Source organism: Osmerus eperlanus, chromosome 12, assembly GCF_963692335.1.
Source record: "Osmerus eperlanus chromosome 12, fOsmEpe2.1, whole genome shotgun sequence".
Taxonomy (NCBI): domain Eukaryota; kingdom Metazoa; phylum Chordata; class Actinopteri; order Osmeriformes; family Osmeridae; genus Osmerus; species Osmerus eperlanus.
The window spans coordinates 16,430,452-16,445,156 of record NC_085029.1 but is presented as its reverse complement, the minus strand read 5'-3'; positions in this window follow the sequence as shown (position 1 = coordinate 16,445,156).

The following is a 14,705-nucleotide window of genomic DNA, read 5'->3' as shown; positions in this document are numbered from 1 at the left end:
GGATGTCTTTTACTGTCGGAGCTTGAGATCATTAGTTTGCATGACACCTCATGAAACACAGATTGTTGTCAGATTTTAGCCAATCCGTGAATGACTCAGGTTCCTCTATCATTTTATGATTATTTATCTTGCTATTATCATACACATTAAATAAATATGACATATTTATAATAGTTTTCTGTTGTCATTGAGAGCTTACTTGTAAGTAAGAATTTCATTCTTCTCTGTTTACATGTTTGCCTTGTAATAAGGCAATATTGTTCATATGACCTTAAGTAAACTAGATTCCAAAATCTTTCCGTGCTTTGCCCAAGCCTGAGAATTGTCGCACCCCTGAAATCGTTCTCCATCTTGGGTAGGCCGGGCAAAACACCCGCGCGAACACAACCACAACAGTCGAGTGCTCTCTCTCTCGTCGTCACCCCACAACAAATCCTCGGGGTCAGCTGGACGGCACCGCAGCAGGAGACTGGCGAGGGGGACAGCGGAGGAGCTCACTAACACTGACGCAACATAATTAGGAGCCAGAGGTGAGGCCTATCTCACCACGTCCGTGCCGATTACCATGAGTGATTGATGCGTTCCAGTCAAAGGAAGCCCGGGTCTGAGTGATATGACACTTGTATCGCTGTGACACACCGTTCACAGATAACGCTTATTGGTGTTGATGGGGCTCCTGTCCTCATAGCCGGCCAGGCACAGTTATTTTGATCCCTCCCTCTCCCCCAACCCCCTTGTTCTTTTATTTCTGTCCCCTATCCCTGTTTTCTGTCTCCGTGCCACATCAAATCACGGTCGCTCCACGGAGGCAGGACCCTCAGGTACCAGGGTTACCAAGCATCAGGAACCTGGAAGAGCTGGATGTAATAATAGGGACCAGACAATCGCACTGGGTACTGGCATGTCAGGGGAACACGTGACCGGAGCGGTCTCTGTGAAGTGGTGCATCCTGGGAAAGGGGCCAGGCCTTTTCCTGTGAAGTGCTTCTGTGCTGGCGTCCTCTGTCTTTCTCTCTTTCCAGTCGTGTTCGTTCTCACAGTCACCGCTGGTCCGTGTCAGTTGAAATTTAGAGCACCTGGAGGAGTTCGATTTTGTGTTCAGTCGCTTAACTATGGGTGCCACATAGAAATAGTCATCGCCAAGACAGCCAGACTATCATAATCATCTCACTCTTGGAGCTTTATCCGTCCAGTCAGGTTTCAGTTCATTGATACATGACTGAAGTGGCAAAATTAGGCTCTTGTGCGTTTGTGTCGCCTCACACTAACTGTTACACTTGACCTCAGTGTCTCGTCTCAATCACATCTCGAAAGACTCTCAAGAAAGATTCAAACTGTGTTCCTTCATTCGGTTCTCTTTGTTTCACCCACTATAAATTGAATACCAACCAACCGAAGTCACCTAATCACACGTGATTGGCTAGAAAGGGATCGCACGAAGATGGGAGACTGCTTCTAGATCATGCTCTTTATCTTGTGCAGACTGTCACACCAAGCCGGGCACCTTAAGGGTTTATGGCAGATGTGGCAGACAGTTCCAGTGGTCACAAGATGGCCACCATCAAACACCACTAGTGTCTCGCTCCCTGTGACAGGTCTCATTATCGCAGGCCACGGAATAGTTACGTACTGATAAAGGCATATCATTCGGTAGAGGAAATTGAATTCTGGAGGACATAAGTTCTGACAGCGAGAGATCATGGTCAGAAGCTAATTTAAGGAAGATTAAATAAATTTCAATGACATCCTTCCTACCCAGAGGAAGACGGTACATAACACACTGTAGCTCTGTTGCTATGAGATAAGGGGATAGTCATTTCAGACTGGGCTATACAACCAGCTGAGGATCAAGGCCTAATCCCATTGGTGCTAGCTCCTTACAGAACCTCATAGAGGATATACAGGGGCTGACAACTGTTATCCATCGAAGGGGATTTGAGGAATCTTTTAATTTAATGTGTTAATTTAATTGACTGTTGACCCCTAACTTCAGGACCCAGAACCCTGTACATGGATGCATTCCTGGTCACAGCCAACCTTCTAAGTAATCCCCACCTCACAATAAAATGTATCTTTTAAGTAATCAGACCCTCTCCAATTACTGTAAAGTAAGCTCTACTCGTACAGTGTTTTAGCAGACCTGAGGGTGGGTTTTCAAGTTAAGTTATGTTCATTATTTCAAAACACTGTAGTTACTACATTTAAAGCCAGTTTTCCAGAATATAGAACAACTTGAATATAGTATAGTGTTTCCTTGTTGTAAATGCAAAGTACAGTTGCCAAGCTTCAGGGAGTGAAAAATTGCCAGTTGTCTGCTGTACAGCCCCTGTGGTTGGGCAGTATGAATGGCTAATGAATTACAGATGAACACTGACGCAAATTAATCTCCCAGGAGTCCCTTGGTAATATAGCGGCAATTTAAAACTTTAATCAATACCCCTAGAGTTGAAAACATGCATGCGCTGCACTTGTTTGATCACAATAAACATAACAGGAATTCTAGCCACTCTAAATCAAAATGACAGGGCACTTAGGCACTAAATATTTTCATGGAAGCCAAAAAAAAAAAAAGTCTGTACAACTTTATCAGCTGTTATTCTACCTTTCCTTTGAGAGCAAAGATTGATGATGGGCTGGAAGGGCTAGGAGATTGAGTGATATATAGTTGGCCCTAACTCTCTCTCTCCAATTCCTTTCAGTTGTTCTAGCTTCTGTCATCAATGACCTAAATACTCCATGAAGCCATGCCATAAGAAAGCTACATTTTATTTTGAGTTACGACGAAAAGATACTTTGTGTCAGACTCCCACACAAGTTAGTTGAATTTATCTGTCCTTCCTGACGAATCTGTGCCAACCACAAGCATGATTCCAAAAGCCAAACAAAGTCACTCTCCAGTAACTAAGACCACCGTGATTGATGATCTCCAAATGTGCAAATGTCATTACGTTAATTTATTGTTCCGGTTGAAAAGCAACATTAAACTGTTGCGTTTTGAATGCATTACATTATTGGCAGTGTTATTGAATTCATACAACATACAGAATGAATCTCACAAGTTGTTAATAGATAGTGACAGTATATTGAAATGTATATTGACATCGACAGTAATGGTGCTGATGATGAAACATGCATAACAGAGCGACCTTGATGATTGATCGCCTCCAGGAACTCGGGCTGAATGCATCTAAATGACATCATAATTCACTTCCTGGTTAAGGTTCTAAATGTCTGCTAGACACCAGTATATCTGTTTTCCCTGAGGCCATTGTTTAAGCTGTTAAAGATGATAAAAAAAAGTTTAATTGTGTTGTTAATTGATTTTTGCACGCCTTTACGACCCCCACTGATCGTCTTCTTTGATGAAAATGTTGCTCACGCCTTTAAGAAGCAAGAGTGTTGCACAGAACAGATAACCTTGACACAGAGCTCTACATCCTTTGGGCATGTCATCCCTTGACATATTGATGGCCCTTGAAAAAACGAAAAGCTGATTGTATGCATAATGCAATCATTAAAGTTCACTTCAGCTCGCAATTATTTTCTCCGGCTGACAGATCTGCAGGGGCCGGTAGTTCTCTCTGTTGTTTGGGTTATCCTTGTTTTTCTGAGGTGAAACATGGGAAGGTAGTCTTCTCAAGAGTATAATGATTCATACACACATGAGCCGAGTTACTATTAGCTTTCGTAAACAAAACCATAGTATCATTGCGATAAGTACATTTGTAAGTCGTGGTAAAGTATTCATCATTTTACTGTCAAGCCCAGAACCAAAATGTCGGAACACGATTCTGAACCTGTAGCACGTTGGCCCATTCACAACACAGCTACCAGGATCATGACTTCATCTTATAATCTTGGATCCTAGTATGACATTCCTGGTTAATATGACAGACACTACTCCCCATATCCTCTCCACCCTGTCTTCCTAATGGTTCTTTAATCGCAGACAGACCCAGTATGATGAGCAGACTGGCACACTTCCATGTTCTCTGTAGCCTGAGAACAGTCTTGGAAGCATCTGCTCCGCTGAAACAATTAACTTTGTTGCTGTCATCTCATCCCCTTGTTCCCACGGACCTGGACAGCATCCACTGTTCTTCTCAGATATATGGTTTGCAGAGGCTAGGTATGCATTTCCCTCATCCTCCTCCCCCCCCCTCCTCCCCCCCCACCCCCCTCCCATCCCCTTCCTGTGCTCCATCTTTCAAACTGTAACGCAGGTCACCAGCTGTGCGCGGAGCCCTAGAGTGTATTTATGGCAGGCCGCACTTCATCACACAACAGCGCAAATGGCAGCTTCGCTCGGAGCTTGCTCCAGTATCGGAGCCTTCAGCCACAGCTTGGCTGCGAGATGATCCTGGTCTCCACTCCCAGCTGGCTCCGGCTGAGATGGTTAGGGAACTGTTAACATCCTGCCGTGTACACACTGTCTTTCACATCTGACTCATCTGGACACAGACATAGACACACACTCACACACACACACACACACAAACACAGTCTATAACCAGGATTGGGAGTTTTGGATAGAGATTCCCCCTCAAACGAAAAAGCTGTTGAGGGGAACTTGGAAGGTGGTTGTATCTCTCTTACTATCTATGGCTCGGTTGTTTTTGTTTTGACCTGCCTTTAAGAGCTCAAGCCCATGTCTTGCCTGGTAACTTGCTGACATCTCCTCTGAGACCGTGGGGGTTCTGATCCTGGCCTGCTGTGTTCTGGATACAGCAAACCCCCACCCACCCAGAGCCACCCACCCGGCCCCTGAACCTCATGTCCCCAGGCCAGCTGGAGCAGCTGGAATACATTCCCCCCGCCTTTGATAGGGTCCCCTGCCCTCTCCTAGGCCCTCTCCTAGCCTATCAGAGCACTCGCTGCCCCCACCCCCCTCCCCGGCTCTCTCCAGAGACCCTAATGTGAGGTGACAGATTCTCACACTTCAGTGTTTGGATCACCTCAAGTAGCTCAGATATCGGGAAGAAATGAGCACACTTCCCGGCACGGAGAGCAAATGTGGATTGACTGAGGGTGTCCGCAGGCCCCTGTTTCCCCTCTCCACCCCGTCCAGAACAGGCCTGCTGGTACGCCCTACGCAGGCAGCGCCGGAGTCTGGAGCGAGATCTGAGAGGGAGCGCTGTCTAGAGACAGAAGGGGGGAGGGGGGGGGGGGCATCAAACACTTTGAAGCCATCGGAGATGATGTCAGGTTTGCTTAGTCTCAAGGATAGTGTTTGAATATGCTGCCCACTAATATGGCACCGGTATCTCTGTCCTCATCTCTGCTTTCTGTCACCATGTACAATTCTGGGCCTGTCTGCCTGGCCCTGACAATGTCTTTTCACATCATGTTATTGCACACTCTGAGCTGCAGTCGGCAAGCCCCTTCTTTGTCTGAAGTCTTGTCCCGTTCTTGCCATTAATGCACCGCGAGTGTTTAAAAGTGATGGGGGAATGTGCTATCTGTTTCCCTGTCAGGAGATCATTGACAATAGTAACAGCAGTCAACGTCTGCCTCATTTGCGCTGAGACCAAGCTGCAGTTTCGAGTATCTGACAAGTGGCAATTTCCAGCACTATCTTTTTACCTCTCAGAAATCACAGAACAAAGAAAAGAGCTTGACATTGTATGGTAAAAGTGGAATCTCGTACACTCTAAAAGCATTTGGGATTTCTATGCAGAGGAGGAAGATTTATGCTGTGTAGTCATAATGCATCCATGAGCCCCACTAAAGTATACCTTGCCTCGGGCAAAATAAGCATCCGCCAAATATTATGGGGTATGCAGATGAATTTATGTCCCCTCGGGATTTCTCATGTTGGTGTAGAACTACCACACGGTGTAATGTCTCTTCACCTTTATCGTTCAGTGTTCATCAATTACAGTCAGTGACTAATTCACTCTAAAATGAGAAGGACGAGTCATTTTATTTGTTTGACTGATTCTAACATGGCCTGTTGATTTCTTGAGAAAAGACAGCTGCTCATTGATTTGTCTGACAACTTTATTTGTGAAGCTTTATGGCTTTGTAACCAGTCTACAATGTTGTGTGCTTAAGTTGTGGCTGTCTAGACATTGTCCTTGGGCAAAAATATTTGAAAGGTTTTTGAAGCCCAGACACAAAGTAGCCATCTTCTCCCTCTGCTACCTTGTACCCAAAGGATTCGGTTCACTAACACTGACCAGACTGTGTTTCATAGCTACAACTCCAAAAGGATTTTCACAAAGGGTGGTGCAGCCTACAGAGATTTATTTAGAAATATGTAGACCATTGTGTATGAGTGGAAAACATGGCTAATTATTGCTAAGAATATTAACAACAACAACAATAGCAAAAATAAATGCCAGACAGTTGTCTGGCAGTTGTTGAAGAAGTTTTGGAAGACCACAGTACTCATATCTAGCATTACTTTGTTGCTTGTTTTTCTGTGTAACCAACACACACATACACACACAAACATAGCAACTGCAGCTATTTCACCCTTTCAAGTACTTCTAACAAACCAACCAACCATGGTTGGCCATAGTGTATCAGAAATAGGTATTCTCTGATATTATCTTCTGCGCTACCTAGCGGTTAACAATTGCCCTCCCAGGATGGAATCGGCAATCATTCTCTGTCAGGGGAGTAATCAGACACAGTCCTGTAGTGTCTTCAGATGACTCTTCTGGCCCTGTCAAGTCCTCCTTCAATCTGGGAGTCTGAGCAGTCGCTTGGAGGTTGACATGATTGCCTTTAAGCAGCCCCTCTTAGGCAGTGACACACAGCTGCAGCCAGGCACCTCCTCTGACAGTAAGAGCACCATGATGGATTGCCTTGCCAAAACTGCTGATCAAAGGAGGTCAAAGGTCAGATCTGTGGCTGGCTGCACAAGGCACACGCAATCACCAGAGAAGGCTCCGCCTGTCCAGACATCACGGTGGCAGTTGGAAATTCCTTCCTTTTGGTTAACAGGATGGAGTGTCATTTTTTGGATTTCAACAAAGATCGGACTGTCGTCATGGAGATGAAAATGGGTAGGGGCTGACTAAGGGTCTCTGTTGGCACTGTAGTTCAGCAACACCAGAGAGATGCACAGTCCCGTCCGATGTGTTGTGGAGTGGTTTAGCGTTCCTCTGATTGAGACAACTTCCTTGATCTTCTCCCAATACATGTTGAGACACACACAGCTATAGCTGCAACCCTCCACCCCCTCCCCTCACACACACACACACACACACACACACACAGCTATAGCTGCCCTCCTCCCCCTCCCCACACACACACACACACACACACACACACAGCTATAGCTGCCCTCCTCCCCCTCCCCTCACCTCCCCACACATACACACACACACACACACACAGCTATAGCTGCAACCCTCCACCCCCTCCCCTCACACACACACACACACACACACACAGCTATAGCTGCCCTCCTCCCCCTCCCCACACACACACACACACACATACACAGCTATAGCTGCCCTCCTCCCCCTCCCCACACACACACACACACACACACACTAATGCACATCAACATAAAATGTCATCTCTCACCCGGTCGCGGAGGCACTCTGCTGAAAAGAGCAGACATTTAAAAGTTTCTGACGTGTGTCACACTGCCATTGAGACACTGCCACTGATGGAGGTGGAACTGACAGCCAGCCAGACACCAAGGATGGCTCTGGGACATACCAAGTTTGGTATGCGTCACCTCTCATTGTTGTCAAGATCTTTTAGAAGATCCAGAATGCATAAACAGCTTTATTAGACTAGCCTTGCTTCAGCTGAGACGTGTATTTGGTCGTGAAACCTTGATTGGAACAAGGTGTTGGCCTCTTGTGCTATGAGCGATGGTGCCTGTCATGTTTATCTAATGTCACTCAGAAGCCACACATCCCAATGCAAAACACAGAGTAGTGTATTATTATACAAAATATATGATTTTGTTTCTCCATTTTGCAAAACAAACATCCTGTCCACTTGAGGATCTTAGACTAAGCTGACTTTTGAGGTTGGGAGATTCAGGAGACTTATTTCAGGGCTGGTTACAGATTAGCGACATATATCATTGAGAAGGAAGATGGTATAATTAGCTTGTCAGTCTACTTTAGGCTGAGCTGGCTTCCTGGGAAGAAGGATGGACTGCATGCCAAAGGAGCTGACAGCCAGTCGATAATGTGGCAATTAATGTCATAAATAATTCCAAAGCCAATTATATCAAAATGGACCTTGTGCTCTAAAAAGGCCTGGTGTTCTCTGTAATTTCCTTGAACATAGCACCGTTCGTTAATTTCTACATATGGTCACTTTGCATTCCACATATGGTCACGGTATGAAACCATGAAGTCATAACATTTATTTTGATCATATTGTGGTATTGTTATTGTCTTTTTGTTGTTTTTGTTTGCTCAAGCCACAGGGAAAGGCCTATATTGAGAGAGTATAAAACAGTATTTTAATCCAAGTTATCTTGCTCTCATGTCCAGCCATATAACATGGCTACAGCTCATAAAGCATTTGAGTAATTTAATGGGGATATCGCTAAAATATATCAAATGTAACTTCCAGCCTTGGGAAGGTCAAGCTCACCATAATATATAGAGTTGAGTGTGATGGCTGAAGGTCATGTCAACTTCCTCTACATAATGCATGAATCCTGTAACTCTTTCTGACTCCAATCTTCTCAACCTGAACCTTGGGATGAAAATTTTACTAAGTAAATCAGTGAACATGCTGGCATTTCTATTAACCTCCAATGTGCAACAGACAGAAACATGAATCACTGTAAATAATATCTTCCAAATAGTAAATCATGTTTACTACTGGAGCATAGGGCTAATGTTGTTGGATACCACTGCCATCTGTTTGCAGTTATAGCTAATTTCTTAGCACAGCACTAGTATTGTGAGCTGTGTATTAGATACAGCGATGGCAAAAGTAGGCTACACACATCCTTCATTCAAGAACAAGTACAGATACTCATATTTAAAAAGACTGTTAAACATTTACTTAACTATACTGATGCTCGTGAGGGGGGGCTGTGATTGGACGATGACAGGTGTCGGTGATCATTCTCAAGTGTCGTGACCAGCACTGTTGCCACTGTTGTCAGTGAGTGGTTAGATCAGGGTAGCAGTCGGGACAAGGGAGGTCGGGTATGGAACAAATTAATTAGGCCCAATATAAGGGATGTCCCGGCTAATACGGGACAGTTGGCAACCCTAGTCAAGCTGGTAACTGGACCTCACTTCATATTAATACATTAATACAAAAATACACTATAGACACGCAGCGCAAACACCAGGAATCCTGTTTGACGCTGACATTTTCGAACATTTCCCTCGACCATAAGTGATCAGGAATGTCTCTGTTCTCAGTCATGTCGACATCGCTAACTGGATAACGTTAGCCATTCTTCTTGTTGCCCTCTGCCTTGCTCCATGGTAACTTTGCAGACTAGTTTGTTGTGTGTGAAAATGAAAAAAAGGCACAATGACAAGAAATAATATTGATCATGACACCAAATAGTACAGATTAAAACTAAAGTTATGAGCCTGGTTTGAAAATCAAAGAAGTAGAAAGTACTGATATTTGTGAACAAAATTTAAGGAGTGAAATTAAAAAGTTGTATGAAAAATGTATTGTGCAGTAAAGTACTGATACCAGAAAAATGTACTTAAGTACTGAAGTACAGTAAAGAAGTATTTGTACTTCATTACTTCCCATCTCTGTAACAGTGTAATAACAGTGTAATAACAGTGTAACAGCAGTGTAATAACAACATAATAACAGTGTAATGATAGTGTAAGAACAGCATTAAAAAACTGTAATAACAGCACAGATATTTGTGTACAAAATGTAAGGAGTGAAAGTAAAAGTTGTAAGAAAAATACATTGTGAAGTACAGAGTACTAATACCACAAAAATCGATTTAAGTACAATCCCATATCTGATTAGATATTTGTCATCACAATAAGTAAAAAGTAAAAAAAAAGAATGCTGATAACTCCACTGTATTTTTTTTACTCGGATTTGATTGTTCTTCTGTACACATTTTCTCTGGTCTGCCAAGATCAACACAGATGTATTTGCTGGCTTAGTAGCAAAAAAAGGTAGCCTAATATGTATAATAAGTATGGATGCTTTGAAAGTCAGATCTGTGTTATGAAGGTCCAGTAACTCCTCACAGGTCATCATTCCACTAACCTAATGATATTTTTCTGCTTTTGGCATTGGATATAGTCCTAGAAGGAGTACTGAAGTATCAGAGTGAAATAAGCAATTTAGTATATATAATAAATGCCATGTTGTGTTGATTGCTTGAACACCTTTAAGTACATTTCAGACCAGGTCTCAGTAACCTTCAAAGGAACTTCATAAATCTAAAATTACTTTTTATTAACCATGGACATTATTGGGCTGCATATTGAATGACGCAGTGAAAGCATTTAATATTGTTGACCATAAGGTTAAGCAAGAATGGCTGCAAGTGGTTTAACAAGGACCTGACTGATGAAAAACGTCTTAGAGGTTACCACAGGGGACAACAAAGAACATAGGCTGTCCTTGTGCTATCCAACTGTAAATTTCCATTTTATGCAGATGTCATGATTTTATCTTATAGCTCCCCCCTCAGTGACCCCAGGTGACCCCCAGAGCAAGCTACCATCACCAGTACTTGATTACAGTGATATATAAAACATCCGCCTCTGGAAGCACATATGACCCTTTGACTCTCTATGCCATAAAGAATCCCTGGTTATCACTGAAGACAAATACACAATTCGTCCATGCACACATCGTCAGCAAGTTCCTGCCTTTACCTAGGTAGCGTGAAATGCATCTCCACAGTTGTATTTCTGTTTTGTATTCTGTTGTCTCCGCTCTCAGGCCCTCTGTTTAAAAGAGAGGTCTCAGGAGATAAATCCCTAATGTTGTCTTTCATATTGTATGCCGAATGCTAGTGAGTTTGTGATTTGGGAGTAGTTTAAATTCAGAGTTTTGCCCTGTAGGGTTATTTTGTCTTTGATGCAGGCCATGCAGGGTAAGATTCATACATTACACTAGCCAAAAGCTTTGATTTATGCATGCGAGCACTGAAACAAAAGACTGCGATTGTTGACCTTTACAGAGAACATAAAGGGTCGAGGAGCAACTGTACCTTCCAGGCAAATTGCCTCCAAGAGTGGGGGGGTTCCCCTACAACAGGGTTCATTCTGTACCATCCACAGCACGGACTAACTCTTTGTGTGAAGCAGAACAATATTTTTTTTTTATAAATACCAGCTCGTTTTTTATTACAACTGGTCACAATAGTCTCAATGGCCATATTGGAATAACTCACAATTCTTTCACGAGTAAAAATTCTAATTTAGCTTGGTTTCAGCACGGTGACATATTTGTAGATGGTTGCACTTCCAAGGTTGCGCCTCTGTTGTTCAACCACCTGCATGCCAGTCTTGCCGTCTCTCCTCTTTGTGTATCAAACAGTCAACTAATGCAAAATGTATGTGGCCTTTGGCGCAGAAGATGGAGGGAATAGCCTGGCACAGAAGATGTGTGTTCTAAAAGCTTGCAACATCTGTGTAAACACATGGCTTTTTTCCAATGATGTAGGCAATGTTCTCATAGCCTTAAGATAGATGTCCAAGGCAATATACCGTGCCCTTAGGCTATACCAGAATGACTTTGAACATCTGAAACCATCACTGTACAGGCAATATCCACATGAAATATTCAAGCAGTCAAGCAAGACATAGCTGTATTAAGGTACCCTTTCTAATTGAAGTCTGTTTTTACAAATATTTTTTGATCAGTCTTCTCAGAGTGAAAGAACTTTTGGTTATTGAATAGTCTACAAAAATCAATTTCACAAATATAGCCACATGTATCTGGGCCGTTGAGATGTTTTGTTAATTAATTTTTTGAGGTTTGGCTTCTTTTTATTTGAAAGTAAGCCGCCATTATGAGAATAACCAGACTATCTGTTTATTTGATATTCAAAAGAGACTAAGGGTCTTAAAAGCAGGTTTCGAATTACGCGGGGGGCTTGGGTGCTTTTGACCCTCTTAATTAAGACTTGGACCCCCCCCCACCCCCCCCACCCCAGAAGAGGTAAAAACAAAAGTTTGGGGGGTCAATAAATTAATTTATATTGTTCTTACCTTTAAGGTATGTGTACATTGGTATCGGATAGCTAGCTTTTCGTTAGTGTACTGGTAGTGATCGCGCTTGAGATGTTAGAAGTGGTGTGATCGATCCTTGGTGCAGGCTAACATCAGCTAGGCAAAGTACACCTTCTACGGGGCCACGACCACGTCTGTTTGCCTACACTGGCTTGTAATGTAAATGTAATGATTTAATGTGAAATGATGTAAGCTTACCATTGCAGCTCATTTTATCTCAGTGCTAAAGGTACAGTATGTAAACAGTGCAGGAAAAATGCAACAATGCAGAAAAACAAACAGGGTGCACTTTTTTATTATTATGTTAAAGCCTAAGGTAAAGATTTATCTCCTCTTGTCAATTTACCTCAGCTTCAAATAAAGCACCAAGGTCACTTTTTCTTTCCGGGGCTCACAGGATTAAATTGTCATGTCCCCCTAATAGGCAGCACAGGGAATCATTAGTCCAGCTCAGCTGCCTGACTGATGGGCATTTCAGTCCAATCATGGGAGTGTGCAACCACAGGCCAGCCAGTATTGACACTTGTGTCAGGTCTGTGAGGGAACACCTTAATCAGCCAGGACACTCTCAACATTGATTTGACAAGCTGCCGTAATGACCCTCTTGTTTTGGTAAAGGATCACTGTTTATCCGGGGTGGCATTGATGCACTCGGAGCGCCGCATTGTCATGGAAACTATTATCACCAGGCCAGTCTTTGTGGCTCTGGAGGTGATCTTTGAGAGAAAAGGGGATGGGGGGGGGGGGGGGGTGGGGGGTGACACGTACAGCCCACTGAGACTGGCGAGAACACATGATAAACACTGACACCATTGTCTCACCTTCCTCTCTGCTGTTGCCCTCATGGTGTGGTTGTTGCTTGGTGTTAACAATACACGTGTTTCTGTGTAATGGGGGTTCCATTCCAGATAAAAGGCTACACGTTTGGATCAACCTAATAACGGTACTGAACAATAAGCATGATGCGGTACGCGTAAGTGTTGCCCAAAACATTTAAACACTACCCAACCTCAACACTATATGCAGTTGTCTTATAATGAATGTCTTATTTTGTCCCAGTTTTAAAACCATCTAGCTAAGATTGGTCTGTCTTCTGTTAGGTGGATCTGCAATCAACAGCCCCTCCGGTTGCCTCTGTAGAGCCGAGGTGTCAGACAGTAAATATTATTGGCGTGCTGACAGTCCCCCACCGAGCAGCGCTGTGTAAAATCGTTAATAAGCAACATGATGGGTCCCGCTCCCTTCCCAAGGTGAGAATGTGAGAGTGTTTTTATCAAGCATTATCCAGAGGGCGCACCGAGGTGTCCCCTGTCAGATGAATTGTCTGGCAATCGCAAAGTGCCATATGCGTCTACCCATGAGGGGGCTTTATATAGTACAGTATAGTCCCTGTGTGTGTCGTATGTTGGGAGGTAAACAGATAGCACATTAACGTGCATGGCTGAGGTTCGAAGCTAAACTGTACACTGATGTAAAGCGGCACTGTTTTGTCATTTGGAATTAAATGACAATCGACCAATAAGACAGATTTTTTTTTAAACACGACAACCTGATATAGAACACAATACATCAGCTTTAATTTGTGAAAATACAAAATGAAATCATGTACAAGTTATTTACAGACCTTTTGTACAAGACAATATACTGTGTTTATCATTGAGTATTGTGTGACATGGTCAGAAATATAAACTTAGCACGGTCATTGTCTCCACAAATCGATGTGCTAAATAATACAAACGAACAAACGTGACTGCTCATGACTTCCCTGGCAACGGCTACTTTTCAGAGAAGTACACTCAGGAATAATTTTATGAAGCTCTTTAAATTTAAAAAAAATCACGTAAATCAAAACAAGACAGCAAAATATGAATAGACTTGATACATGCTAATTCTAATTGCCTCTTTCGAATGAGAATTAAGACTTTTGTTAACTCTAATAAATGCTACGATTCTTATCTTACTCAGGGAATACGGTATGTCTCCCGTAGGCCTACTAAATGAAAAGTATCGTAAAATAGTCATAGTTTCGAAGTTTGGTGTTCCATGTAATAGAAAATACATTACAGAGTAAACGCAAGCTTCAAGTTACAAGCCCTAAACAGGCAAACTATGGAAAAGCGTGTAGGGGAGAGATTTTAAACGCGAGAGTAAGACACCGAAGTAAGCCCTGTGACGCTATCCTCCTCGTAAGCCTCTTGTCGCAACGGTGGGTCTTCTGGAGTCCTCCTATGGCCTGAACACTGCCTGGCACATTACTAGCACTGAGGCACGGATTTCTTGGATGTTCCCTGTGCCAGCAAAAAATGCCACGCCCTCATAGACATATCGCTATTGGCTACTCAGCAATGAGTTTCATTGATTGTAGTATTTACCGTGCACATTAATACAAGAAAAATAAAAAAAGATGTTGAGTACAGATGTATGTTGTTTCATGATATGGCTTAAGTTAGTCCTTAGATTTAAATAACCAGCTGCTTCAACAGGAACAGGAAAACATAAACGTGACTAATTGACAACCGTACTGATAAAAGCCCTT